Here is a 14718-nt window from a genome sequence, read left to right on the forward strand (position 1 = left end):
AGTCTCGCATTATATACTGCGTTTGGAGGAGAGGTCAGCCAATAAACCCAGGAATGCTTCCTTCACTGGAAGAGAACTGAGGATCACAGGGAAGGGAAGAAATGTAGGCCTGCAGCTCTCTTCCACCTACCGTCTACTTAGTGTCAAGGCCACCTGAAGGAAAGAATGGCTTTGGTTTCATTGTCCAGCCAGCAGGCCACCACAATAAGTTTCACCGGAGGTGGGGTACATCCAAAAACCTTAAAACACTCAATGGCGCTGTAAATGTGATCCAGCACCGGCAGTGGATTCCACTGTACAAAGAACAGCCAGAAGGGTATATTTAAAGCATTCCAGTACTGTTCAGATTGATCTTTTTAAAGCAAAAGGTGCAGTCTGTCTAAGAGGATGGTGGGCAGGAAGAGAAGAAGAAGAAGAAGAAAACCCAGAGAGTGGCTGTCTAAGTGTGCCCTCAGGTGGGAAGAGCAATACAACGCTATGTTTAACTGAGGGCTGTGGTTTTTTAAAAAGGTAGAGCGAGAGGCTGTGGAATCATAGCTAAACAGGGACAAAGCGTAGGGAGCATAAGAAGAGCCTGTGGGATCAAGCCATTGGCCCACGTAGTCCAGCATCCTGTTCTCACAGTGGCCAACCAGATGCCTGTGGGAAACCCACAAGCAGAATCCAAGCACAAGGGCTCTCTCCCCTCCTGCAGTTTCCAGCAACTGGTATTTAGAAGCATTGCTGCCTCTGAACATGGAAACAGGAATAGGTAGATTGGCAGGAGCATAAATTGTAACTGGGAAGGACAAGGGCCATCTCTAAGACGGAGTGGGGGTGAATGAATGTATGACGCAGATAACTGGAATGGCGTTGATGGGATTTAAGCAAATTACGGGCCTTGTGTGTGAGGAGGATACATAAGTGAGTGTGTGTCACCATCCCTCCATCAGAAAAAAGATGCACCTAATGAGGCCATACAGTTCTGGAAAGCACAGAATTTCTGTCAGGTAACGAAGCAGCAATCCTGGTGCACCATAATGGGTTAGTGTATTTGCCATGAGTTCACTGTGCAAACTTAAGCAAACCTCTCTCTCTCTCTCTCTCTCTTCCTCGGTTATCCCACCTTCAATGTGAAGGATGACAATACCGACTTACTTTACAGGGTGTTGTAAAGATTACACCTAGATAATGCAGGTGAAATGCTTTGAACATTGGTTCAAACATTTGCTATACAAATGTTAGGGTTGTATTAGATGATGCCGATGATTTAGTGCCACTCTTTGGGGACTGTCTTATTGCCAGAAGGATATAGCACAGATGTGTTCCTGCATTAACAAGTTGTTGGAGAGTATGGCCCAAAGGTCCTCTTACCCTCCCCCCCCCAAGTCCCTGTATGTAGCCACTAGACTTCTCACCTTACTCAGAAGAGATACTTCTAAAACAGGAATGGTGTCATGGACTGGTTGGATGCAGATGAGTGGTGGGAGAGACCAGCTGGGGAACCCCAGGGGAAGAAGGCTCAGAGCCAGGGGATTGGTGGTGGGCCAATGATGAGTGGTCAGAGGGAGCAGACTGGGAGAAGGAGGTGTTGGAAGCTGAAGATGTGTAGTGAGCAGGAAGAGGCTGTGGCAGAGATAAGTCCAGAATCAGAGGCAAAAGCTGTAGCAGAGGTGGAGGGAGGCCAAGAGGCAGAGATGAGTGAGACTTTTGAGGAGTCATGGATGTCCCCCCTCCTGCTGCAACAAGCACCCCTCCCCCTTTGTCTTCCAGAACCAGAAGAGGCATGAAATGGGCAGAAGAGAGATTGGCTGCACAGAGGCACAGTCTCCAGTTGCTGGGGGGAAACTCTGGAGAGGAGGGGACTTAGGTAGCTGTGGGGAGGCAAGGACCTTCAGTCTCAGCAACTGCTTCATGGGGGCAAGACCTACCAGGGATGAGTGGCTGTGCTCATTAGGCCTGTCAGTCCTCCAAGTCTGTGCAGATTGTGCTTTTGCCAATAAAGAGTTAACTCCAACTTGCATGGTGTGATTTATGGCTGGCTCGCTCCTGTCAAGTGGGGAACCTGTGTTCCTCCAGCTGCTGCTGCTGGACTCCAGCTCCCATCACCCCTGACCGATGGCTGGAGCTCATAGAAACTGGATTCCCATAACATCAAGAAGGCCACAGATTTGCCCCATCCCACTGTTAAAAGATTGTGAGCATAATGCTGCTTTAATGTAATCCCACACACTTCTGCGTGTTGAATGGAAGCTATTTCCTTTTGCCAGCTGTATTCTGTGCCTGCAATCCCCATTCAAGCTAATGGGAACTCCATATAGCTGACCCATTAAATATCAGGCCACCTTTTCATTCATTTGTAATTCAGATGGCGACCGTTGCCATACAACTCATTTACTCAGCTGCCTCGGAGAAGAGGAAGGCTCCTAGGAAGGCTGCCACAAAAATAGGTTAGGAAATTGATTTGTGGTCAAGTTTAAATAATGGGAGCCATTTCCCAGAGAAATAAAATGTGCTTTCTCTGTCTCATTAGGCTGCCAATAGCTGGATATTAAACGGCTTCACCCGAGTTTTCATAAACACCCCAAGGAAGGAAAATGTTGTCTTATGTACTTGCGTTTTAATGATCACTTTGTATTCCCAGACATTTCATGAGGACAAATGAGTTGTGTTAGCAGGAGACAGTCTCTCGTTGTCATTATTGCTATGTATAGGCTTTCACTGTGGTTTCTGTGAGGGGCATTGACAGTGCAAGTCCTTACTCAGTGTATGTAGGAGCATAAAACAACAATACCACCACTATCAGCGCAGCTTATTGCTGAGAGTGGCTGAGATGCTTTAGTATGCACAATCTTGCTCATGCATATTTTCAGTTCCATTGGCATGTGTGTATCGTACAATGCATACATTTATAGAGAAATACGAAGACATTTCATAGGGATGGTGGCTGGTGCTTTAGCGTGGTAAGTATGAAATCTTTGGTCCAACACACACAATCCCTTTCCCTTCAGCCTAGAGTGATCCTTTTTAAAACTGTAATTTGCAGGGGGGAAATGTTTGTTAGCTAGGATATCATATAGCTGTAGCGGGTGGCGCTGTGGTCTAAACGACCGAGCCAGTTGGAAGGTTGGCAGTTCAAATTTGCCTGATGGGGTGAGCTCCCATTGCTTTCTCTGAGCTTCTGCCAACCTAGCAGTTTGAAAGCATACCAGTGCAAGTAGATAAATAGGTACCACTTCAGCAGGAAGGTAAACAGTGTTTCCGTGTGCTCTGGTTTCCGTCACGGTGTTTCGTTGTGCCAGAAGCGGTTTAGTCATGCTGGCCACATGGCCCAGAAAGCTGTCTGTGGACAAACACCAGCTCCCTCGGCCTGAAAGTGGGATGAGCGCCGCACCCCATAGTAGCCTTTGGCTGGACTTAACCATCCAGGGATCCTTTCCCTTACCTTACCCTTATGGCTGCTTGAAATAGTGTTGCCTCACTGCTGGTTCAGACCACAGTAACATTTCTTCACCCTAGTTTCAAGCTTGTAGATGGCCAACGATGGACGTGGGGTAGATCCACGTAGGAGAAAAGGACTGAAATCTCATGCTACACTTGCTTCTTCATCAGACCCATCCCCTTTGAGTGTTGACAAGGGCTATGTGCCCCTTTTATGAAGGTGGTCTTATTTATACAATATCATTAATGGACACCAGGAGTGAGGAACCTCAAGCATCAAGCCAAAGTGGCCCTCCAAATTAGGAGTGTTGGAGTTTTTTTGTTTTTTTGTTAATTTCCCCTTCCTCCTAAAGTCCCCAGCATCACCTCTCATACTGGTCTAGAGGCTCTCTCAACTCTTTTGGAACAGATCATGGGTGGGCACAAGAGTCTGTAGGGGGATTCAATTAAACTTACTTACATTTTCTGCTGGTTGGAGCATTGCGTGAATGACACTCCTCTCGAGGGACTCTCCTGCTAATGGAAGCCAAGTCAGGATCCAAGCCAAAGTCTATTCTAGTTTCTGTACAGTAACAAGACCAAGGTTAGATCAAGTCGTGAAGGTTAGTTGAGTATGTAGCGGCACTGTTCCCCTTCTAAATAGGTGATAGCCAAGGTGATAGCCAGTGTCACCTCCCATCATCCTGACCATTAGCCACATTGGCTGGGGCTGATAGGAATTGGAATTCAAAAACATCTGGAGGGGACCACATTGACTACCCCTAGCCCTCAAGTTGTTCAGGGCTTTGCAATGCAAATCACTCGCAAATATTATTTATGTAAGGGTACTGAATGAGTTTCAAAGACCACGGTGCTAATTATACAGATGAAGTTCAGGTAGAGTGACTCAGCTTAAAAGCTGGTATAAAACAGCATGAAATATTGCAGACGTGTATAATATTTGGCATTCACAACAGGTTACGAAATAGCAGAACTTCCACATACTCCTTTGCAGGAACTATGGGACAGCATCAACAAATAAGTATTCACCCAACATCAAGCACAGTATCTTGCTGCTGTGTAGACAGCCTATGAGTTGACTATTTAGAGGAGACTGAACGGTAGTCTTCACATTAAAAATGTGGCTAAAACAACTGGCTGGAAAGGCTCTGCCAGAAGCATGATATGTGGAGTTCCCCTCATCATGCTGCTTCACTCCTATGCTTAGAAAAGGCAGTACAGTATTAAAATAGAACAAGTTGCCTTTGGAAAAATGAATTAAGTCAAGCCTGGACCTACTACTGGGTTGCCTTTGATTTTATCATACTATTCTTCAACTTGCATCAGCGGGGAGGTACTACAGATATATCCAGATACAACATTAAGGGTAGAACTACATGTTAGATCAGGGGGTACAGGAATCTGTGGACATCTGGATGTTGACAGAATTATAGAGTTGGAAGGGATTCTGAGGGCCATCGAGTCCAACCCCCTGCAATGCAGGAATCTCAGCTAAAGCATCCATGCTTGGGCTCCAACCACCATCACTCCCAGCCGGCATGGCCCACGGCCAAGGATGATGGGAGCAGTAGTCCAACAAGGAGGGCCACACACACTTGTCCACCTGTTTCAAAAAGTCAAGGGATTTTCAGGAGTGACTTACAATAGAGAAGAAATTGAGGGTACGTAGACAGAAATGTTTGCACATGGTCATGGGTATAATTAGATCTGAGCCACCATTAGTGGACTACATCAATTTGCAGAAATTCTCCGTCTTCAGTATTGGTTGCAGACCATCTGAACGGCGCTATTTACAGGGGATTTCTGAATGGGGTGGAATTTTAAAAAGGAGGCCAATGCACCATTACTGGGCATCCTGTTACTGAAGCAAGTGATGTCAGCATTGATTAGTACTCAGCAGCACCCAGGCATTCATGCACAGCCACATCGTGCATTCAGATTACCACCCTCAGAACAACAAAAGCTTTTCATGTCCGATTCCCAATGTGGCAGTTCCCAGTTTCCATGCGCAGTCAGGGATGCTGCAGTAGCCAGGTGCAGGAGGGAGAGAACATGGCTCATATTTATATTTGGAGTGTCTGCATGAGTCTAAGTTTTTTTGGTGGAACTAACAACCCCGTTTTCATTCTACATCTGCCCAGGAATCTGCCAAGCACATTTACTTTAGCTTGTTAGGGAGAAAATTAAAGAGGCAGGAAGTGGTTTTCTCTTTTTTTAATTCACAGGCTGCAAGCAGCAGGGATCCTGAGGGAGACACAGCGAGCATTCAGCATTGCCTCTGAGGGCAGCTCATCCAATTCAAAATAAGTTAGTGAGATCTAGACGCTGTCACTTCCTTCCACCTCAAAAAAATGCTAGGCCAATGCCAATCATCAGATTCTCCCATCAGCTTCTGAATGCAACATTGACTCGTGATATTTAGGACAAGGACTTCTGAAGAACGTGTCCCCGTTTCAGCACTAAAACAAATGTTGATTTTTCAGAGATCTGAAGATAGAAAATCAAAACGAAGCCTCTTCATCCTTTCATAAGGTTTTGCTCGAACAGATTTCTTAAACAAAATTTATGTACTGCTTGATTGCAGTAAAAATTCTAAATGGTTTACAGATCCATGGGATGGCCTCAGAACTGATTCTTGCTGGACATGCAACAACAAGTCGTATATACACCTTGTTAATCACTGATATAGAGAGGGATGGAGCTGGAATCCTGAATGGATGGAAGATCACAGTGTTGCCTGCAAGGCAGTTGCATGGATCACTCATTTGGGCAAAAGGTACTCATACTACGGTACAAGCCCAGGGATGGCCTTGTTGGCCCAGGGATGCTCATTGTTGTTTTGACTACAGAATAACATAGATCTTCTTCTGATGTGTTTTTGAATTTGCTTAAGGGCAGTGTTGTCCTTCTCCTCCATCAAGGCAGACAAAACTTTTCTTGTTTGTAACATGATCATAAGCACTTTGCCTGAATGCCAGTTCAACAGCAGCTGTGTACACACCAGGGGCACACAGATCCCCTTTCTCCATGTGTGCTTTTTGTGCACATTTGTCCACACAACAGCACTTTCAATTGAACTCTGTCTCAGTGTTCCCCATTCACACTTAGTTCTGAAAACCTGAGGTCCATTGTGGGCACAGAAATGATAGACAGACAGATGGATAGATGATAGATAGATAGATAGATAGATAGATAGATAGATAGATAGATGATAGATAGATAGATGATAGATGATAGATAGATAGATGATAGATGATAGATAGATAGATAGATAGATAGATAGATAGATAGATAGATGATAGATGATAGATAGATAGACAGATAGATAGATGACAGATAGATAGATGATAGATAGATAGATAGATAGATAGATAGATAGATAGATAGATAGATGATAGATAGATAGATGATAGATAGATAGATAGATAGATAGATAGATATAGATAGATAGATATAGATAGATGATAGATAGATAGATAGATAGATAGATAGATAGATAGATAGATAGATATAGATGAATGATAGATAGATTTGTGATTCCCCATACTTCAACAAAACTGCAGGTTAACACATTTTCTCCCCACAAAAAAGTGTGCCACACTTGTTCCCACTGGTAGCCCATCCTCCTTGAGTTCCAGAATCCTAAGGTCTATTGTGGACACATAGAGATGTTTGTTTACCTATGTGTGCAGCCTGTTGTTGGTTTTTTGTGTGTGTTATTTTAAAGATAACAAGTTTCCTCACATACTAGACCAGCACAAACCAAAATGTTAATATCAGTGCTATTTTTCTAGAAAAAGGTGCCAGAACTCACCATGAACCCTTGTTCTCTTATAATGGCAATGGTGCCCACCTGAGAGGTGCCGGAACCGAGTTCTGGTGAGTTCTAGCTGAAAAAAGCCCTGGTTAATATATTTTAGTGCACACGTGTTGCACCTGATCCCACCACAGCTTGCCAAGGAGTGCCTTACCAGCAGAAATACAGGGTAGGGTGATAGAATGGACCCCACAAAACATTACTACACACATTAAAACACTAACTATGCTCAGACAGTGCACTTCAGTATGTCTGCAGTCATGTAATATGCTGTTTTATGTTGGATCTTTTTCCTTGCTGCATTAGCAGTGGTTTGGGTATATCTGATAAAAAGGAGAGGTGGAATGTGAGCTGTCACTTGGATGAGGGCAAAGTTGTATGTGGATGATGCAAAAACCACTCACCCATGGCCCGTATCAAATCCACTTTCATGTGCCATGTGTAAACAGGGAGCATTACAATTATGGAAACCATGGCATTTGCACTGAATGTTCTTTCAGGGCAACCATCTGTAATTAAAAATCCAAATCTTAACGTGTGGTTATTTAGGACCGATTCAGATAAAATGTGCTCATCTTTAGTTGACAACAGCATGAAATGATGACTTGCATGTATGAATCAGCTGTCACTACAGATAGCATTTCATGCTGCCTGGGGCCAGTCCAAATACAAAATACAGTGGTACCTCGGGTTACATACACTTCGGGTTACATACGCTTCAGGTTACAGACTCCGCTAACCCAGAAATAGTGCTTCAGGTTAAGAACTTTGCTTCAGGATGAGAACAGAAATCGTGCTCCGGTGGCGTGGCAGCAGCAGGAGGCCCCATTAGCTAAAGTGGTGCTTCAGGTTAAGAACAGTTTCAAGTAAAGTATGGACCTCCGGAACGAATTAAGTACTTAACCCGAGGTACCACTGTATTCAATGGACATACATTCAGCTGATAGTTATCAAGTGATAAGTTATCTAGTGATTAATATACATGTATCATCCTCTGACCTCGGTATCAAAACTTTGACCTCTTTACCACAGAAGTGCCAGAGTTTCAGTGGTGTCCTTTCATGAATTGACACTGAACCTCAAAATAGCAACAAGTTCTAACTCCAGGCTGCTTAACCACGAGAAAAGTTATCAGGATGGGGGGTAGGGAAATGAGACTGTGCTCAGACTAACCTGTGTCCTGGTTAACACTACAACCCAAGTGACATTTCAGGCTTGCTAGGCAACTGTAGTACAATGTTGGCTTACTAACCAGGATCTTGGAAGATCCTGGCTGGTAAACTGACATAAAACCACAGTGCACTATTTAGGATGTGACTGGTTTGAACTAACAAGCACGTGGATAAAGGAACGTAGTAATGGGATGAATGACCTTCCAGGCTTCATGCTTACTTTCCACTTCACGCTTATGTTCAAACCAGGCCTACATGATCACAGAATCATAGAATAGGAAACCCCCTGCAATGCAGGAATCTCAGCTAAAGCATGCCTGGCAGATGGACATCCAACCTCTGTTAAAAACCTCCAAGGAAGGGAGACCACCACCTTCCCAGAGACTCTGCACCATTGTCAAATAGCTCTTACAGAAGTATAGAGTTGGAAGGGACCACAATTTTGCCCAACGCGAGGCTTAAAACCATGACCCTGGGATTAAGAGTCTTATGCTGTACTGTCAGAAAGTTCTTTCTGATGTTTAGTTGGCATCTTCTTTCTTGTAACTTGAAGCCATTGGTTCAGGTCCTACCCTCCAGAGCAGGAGAAAACAACCTTGCTCCATCTTCCATATTTGAAGATGGCCATCATATCACCACTCAGTCTCCTTAGTCTTCTCTGTGAAGAGGGATTGATTATTAAAGCACTCTGGGAATTGTAGCTGTCTAAGGGAATGCGGGTGGCACTGTGGGTTAAACCACAGAGCCTAGGACTTGCCAATCAGAAGGTCGGTGGTTCGAATCCCCGTGACGGGGTGAGCTCCTGTTGCTCGGCCCCTGCTCCTGCCAACCTGGCAGTTTGAAAGCACATCAAAGTGCAAGTAGATAAATAGGTACTGCTCCGGCGGGAAGGTAAACGGCGTTTCCGTGCGCTGCTCTGGTTCGCCAGAAGCGGCTTAGTCATGCTGGCCACATGACCCAGAGGCTGTACGTTGGCTCCCTCAGCCAATAAAGCGAGATGAGCACCACAACCCCAGAGTCGGTCATGACTGGACCTAATGGTCAGGGGTCCCTTTACCTTTTTAAGGAAGACAAGAGTCTCCTAACAATTCTCAGCATACCCTTAAAAGACCACAATTCTCCAGATTCTTGGGGTGGAAAACCATGATGGTGTAAATTAGCTTGCTTCAAATGCATAGTGCAGATGGGCCTCTTTTATCAATGTTCTGACTATTAATATCTGTATGCTTTGTTTTGAAAGGTCATAACATTTGCTCTTTGCTCTGAAATACTTTCAGGGGGGAAATTATTTAAAATGACATCCAGTGCTGATCCAATGTGGAGCTTTGTTCTGTCCATGTAGTCTCATGTTTCCTATGGGGTGGTGTTCTTGCTTTCTCTCCTAGGCTAACAAAATAGGCATGTTAAGAATAACTCACCCAGCATATTTTGTGGGCAAAATTTTCCAAAGCGAAGTATGAACTCAGAAACCAAACATTTTGATTGGGTGTCTGCCACGGAACAATGATAAGGAATGCAACTTGTTTGAAAAGTATAGCCTTTCTTCCCAGCGCTTCAAAAGAGGGTTTTTCGTTTTGTTTTTGTAAAGTTTTTTTTAAGACAGTCTTTGGCATTCCTGGAGTAGTATATTTTCGGGGGCAATGAAATGTTTGGGAACTTTAGCCATAATTACTGCCACCTAGGATTATCAAGAGGAAGAAGAAAACGCTTGCAGGGTTTTGTCATGTTTTCCTTGAAGGCTCATAAAAAAGAAGAAGAGTGAATCTGAAACTAGGTATTGGAATAACAAGGGACTGGAAATAGATCATGGCTGCTTTCAGTTTTTTCACTCAAACTATGAATAAGAAAGCTTTGCAAACTTGCTGGCTCCAGAAAGAACTCTGCCGCCATGACAACAGGAAAGCATTACTGAATCACCATGACAAAGAGCTTTAGACAACTGCTGCGGCAATGAAAAAGCCAGATTTAGGAAATCAAAGTTTGGCACAAATAGAAAAACACAACCAGCAAAAAAAAAAAAAAATGTTCTCACTTTATTTATTATAGTACTGGCTGTTGGTATGTTGATCACGATCAGCTAAAACAGCATGAAAATAACAGGATATTCTTATGACTGGATTATATCTCTTTAGAGTGGAAGGAGCAAGCTAAATCTGTATTTTCCTAGGGTCTTGTAAAGAACAATAATTTCCAGTCAGCTACAAACCAGTATATAAAACAACAGCAGTTTTATTATAAGGGCATCTACTACTTTACAACTGTGCATCACTGCACTAGTCACACTGAACTTATTTGCCATTTTTCTGCATGTTCTTTTTGCATAGAAGGGGGGCATTTACTTCAGTAGGAGGGCAGTTTTGTTGCTGGAAATGCTGTGCTGCTGCTCTCCTTCCCCGTGGGTATGGGAATGCTTTGGGAACTGTGGTGTCTTTAGGATACCATATTTTTCGCTCTATAAGACGCACCAGACCACAAGACGCACCTAGTTTTTGGAGGAGGAAAACAAGAAAAAAAAAATCTGAATCTCAGAAGCCAGAACAGCAAGAGGGAAAGCAGCAATCCCTCTTGCTGTTCTGGCTTCTGGGATAGCTGTGCTGCCTGCATTCGCTCCATAAGACGCACACACATTTCCCCTTACTTTTTAGGAGGGAAAAGTGAGTCTTATAGAGCAAAAAATACGGTATATGATAAGATACAGTCAAGTTTCTTGAGACGTATCCTGGGGCTCCCAAGTTCAATCAACTATGAGATGATGTGTGCAGAACTAGGTATACACACGATGGACTATTGGGTGTGGGCTAGCAGTATAAAATACTGGTTGCATTGCTGTTTGCATTGCCAACCTTCAAGTCTGTTCTGAGTTACTTAAGGACTGCTATAAATCCAAATGGTTCCAACTCTTACATGGCAAAATCAGATCTATTTGTATTGACTTGGAACTCTTGTATAATTCAAGTTAGCAATATATTTATCATAATATTAAAACCATATCAAAAAACAAAATGTTGAGTCAGCTGTAAATAAAATTTGCTCCCCCAAGTTCCATGGTTTAAATCAAATAGATAACAGGGGCACTTATATCTCAAAATTAATAATTCCTTTGTTAGCCCAATTTTTCCTCAGCTTTTGTCATCGCACACAGAGCTCCTTTCCTTTGTTCCCCTTAATGGCCCATCACCCAGGCAATTGCCTCACCAGGAAGCAAGCCTGGCTTATAATTTAACCCTTGCTAGATCCAGGGGTGAGGAGAATCCAGAAGTTAGAATGGTCTTGGCATACAGCCCACTCCCCACCCCAACTCATAATTTACACTATGAGAACACCTTTAATGTTCCTCATTTTGTCCCTAAAGTATCTTTTCATTATCCCTCACTTTGCTTCCATTCTCTACAGTAAAGCAATTGTTCACCAAGTCTGCACTTGGTGATATTTATCTCAAATACAAACAGACTTACAAAAAGCTTCCCCCAACTCAACCTGTACAAGCAAATAGTTATAAAAATATATAGTTGTCATGGGTTACAAATGTCTACAGTGATCTTTCGTTCCTCCAAACTGAATTAAAAAGAAAGGTAAAAGCCATAAATCTGAGCTGGATTTCTTTCCATAGGTTACACATGAATAAAACTCCTGATGGTATCTGTTATTCACAGCCATGTAAATGACTCAATGGAATGGGTGAAAACTTCCTACATCATAGGTAGGCAAACTAAGGCCCGGGGGTCTGATCCGGCCCAATTGCCTTCTCAATCCGGCCCACGGACGGTCTGGGAATCAGAGTGTTTTTACATGAGTAGAATGTGTCCTTTTATTTAAAATGCATCTCTGGGTTATTTGTGGAGCCTGCCTGGTGTTTTTACATGAGTGGAATGTGTGCTTTTATTTAAAATGCATCTCTGGGTTATTTGTGGGGCATAGGAATTTGTTCATTTCCCCCCCAAAATATCATCCGGCCCCCCACAAGGTCTGAGGGACAGTGGACCGGCCCCCTGCTGAAAAAGTTTGCTGACCCCTGTCCTACATAATTGACACTGATGTCTAAAGGTGGCTAAATGCTTCTGACTATCTTTGGGGTTAAAGTTAGGCCTGAGTCAGCAGCCTCAAAACTGCCAAAAGAGACCAAAATGTCAGTTTTTTCTACTCTCTCCCAAATATTTCACAAAGATGTTAATTTCAATATAGAAAAGCTTGATTCTGGTAGCATTCTCTGTCAGTCACAGACAAGATTTCTGATCTATGGAAAGAGAATAGTGCTCTTACTCAGTGTACCGACTGACTAAACAACAGATTGTGAATCAGGTAATTTTATGCATCTACTGATTTTTCATTTTAGCTAGGCAATTACCTTCCATTTGTCTTAGTCATTCAAGTTGAAAATAATAGGCTAAAGCAGATTCTTTTTGAAAAATAGGTGCCATGAACAATTTTCTTACATGAAAACAAAACTTATGGATCTATCAAAAATTGTACAACTGTAAAAGAAACCCATTATGCTAGATTCTAGGATGCAGCAATCAATCTTCTCTTGTTATGGATAGATTACTTACAGTGCATTCCTATATATATTTGCTCAGAGGAAGGTCTCATTTTCAATGGAGTTCCATCTCATAGGATTGTAGCCTTAACTTCTTTACATATTGCAATTAACTATCTAGATTTCCCATGTACTGTGGGCAGGAGGGAGGAACCACTTTCTCTTGGAGATCTCGTTACGTTAATTGGTTCATGGGAACAATTTAGTTTGATGAAGTAATTTGATTAGCTACCACATGGAGAGCTGTTAGTTTTGTTTGATCTAAGCCCTTAGGTGCGGGGAAAGTGACAGAAGGTATCTATGTGAAAAGGCTTGGGGTAAGCAAACTAATGTGTCTGGAGTTCCTTGGATATTTTATTTTTGCTGGGAACTCTCTCAATGCTGTCCTTGCTTGCTGCTTCATACTAACACATTTTTAAAAGGAATTTGCTTCCCTTCCTGCGGTTTTCTGGGCAACAATTTTGGTTTTTTTAAAAAGGCATACATTATATCTGCTCTATGTAACCTCTAGTATTTCAGAAAGGTACTTGAAGGGGTTAGAGAGTTATGCTGAATGAAAAAAATATAGCTTCAGGCCTGTTTTCTCCTCAGTTGTTACCCAAATCACAGAAACAAAGTGCTAAGTTGATTTGATAGAAGGAGATCTGTGGGCATGAATGTCCAGCATTTTCCAAACACTAGAACTAGCAAAGAGCAAGAACAAGGTGATATATACTGCAACATCCCACCCCTAAAGTATTTTGACTACAGAGCCGAGGAATCTCAGGTAAAATCCTTTTCTTAACTTAGAACCTAGACCTGTCACTCAAAAAAAGAGCTTACCCTCTTCCCTCTCATCACCTTGGCATTTTCTTCAAATGTTTCAATTTTTGCAGTTTTTTATAATTTCCAGATCACACTGAATAGCTAGTGAGCTCGATTCAATTTGGGGTGATTTGGAGCAATTTGCTTTGGCTAAAAATTCATGCGCCCCTCACCTCCTGTGCTCCATTCTACAATATTTTTGTGGTATCCCCTGCAGCATGGTGACCCCTGCAGCTGCACCAGTTGCGCCACTCTAAAACAGATGCCCTAAAAGCGTAACTATGATTGACAGATGGAAAGTTCCACCCACAACCCAAATGCGGTCTGTGGATGGTTGCCCACTTTTTGATCTAGCCTGCCAGATGCAGGTGTGAGCTTAGTGTCCAAAAGGACCCTTTCCTAAATATTCAAGCACTCATTTAGACCTCCATTTTAGCCAGAGGCAGTTTTGAAGAATAATTCCCGTTGCTGCATCTTTCATGTAACTGTCAGCACTAGTTCACTTGCTGAGAGGTAAATTCACAGCATGAAGATTAGGCATGACCACATCAACATATGCAAATATAACCTTCTTCAGGTTATATCCTTATTTCCTGTTTTTCTTGTTTAAATAGAAGGCCCATCACAACACAGAATTTTGGCATCTTTGCCACATCACCACAATCTCAAAATGGCTATATGAACCTGACTTTTAAATATATATTTTTAAAAGGTGACATTTGGATCAAGGAATGGTATGCAACTCAGTTTACTCAGTATAGACCCATTGTAATTAATGGACCTCTCTTAGTTATGTTCATTCATTTCAGCAGGTCTACTTTTGAGTGAAATTTTGTTGAATACCACCCAAGTTGAGTATCATTTGTATCATAAAAGGAAGAAGTTTGCCAGCCAAAGTAGAATGTGGCTGATTTGGCAAAATAAAATAATTGCATGGGTTTTCATTTGAATGAAATCTTATACCATAAGAA

Source organism: Podarcis pityusensis (genome assembly GCF_964106645.2).
Source record: "Podarcis pityusensis genome assembly, chromosome: 2".
NCBI lineage: Eukaryota > Metazoa > Chordata > Lepidosauria > Squamata > Lacertidae > Podarcis > Podarcis pityusensis.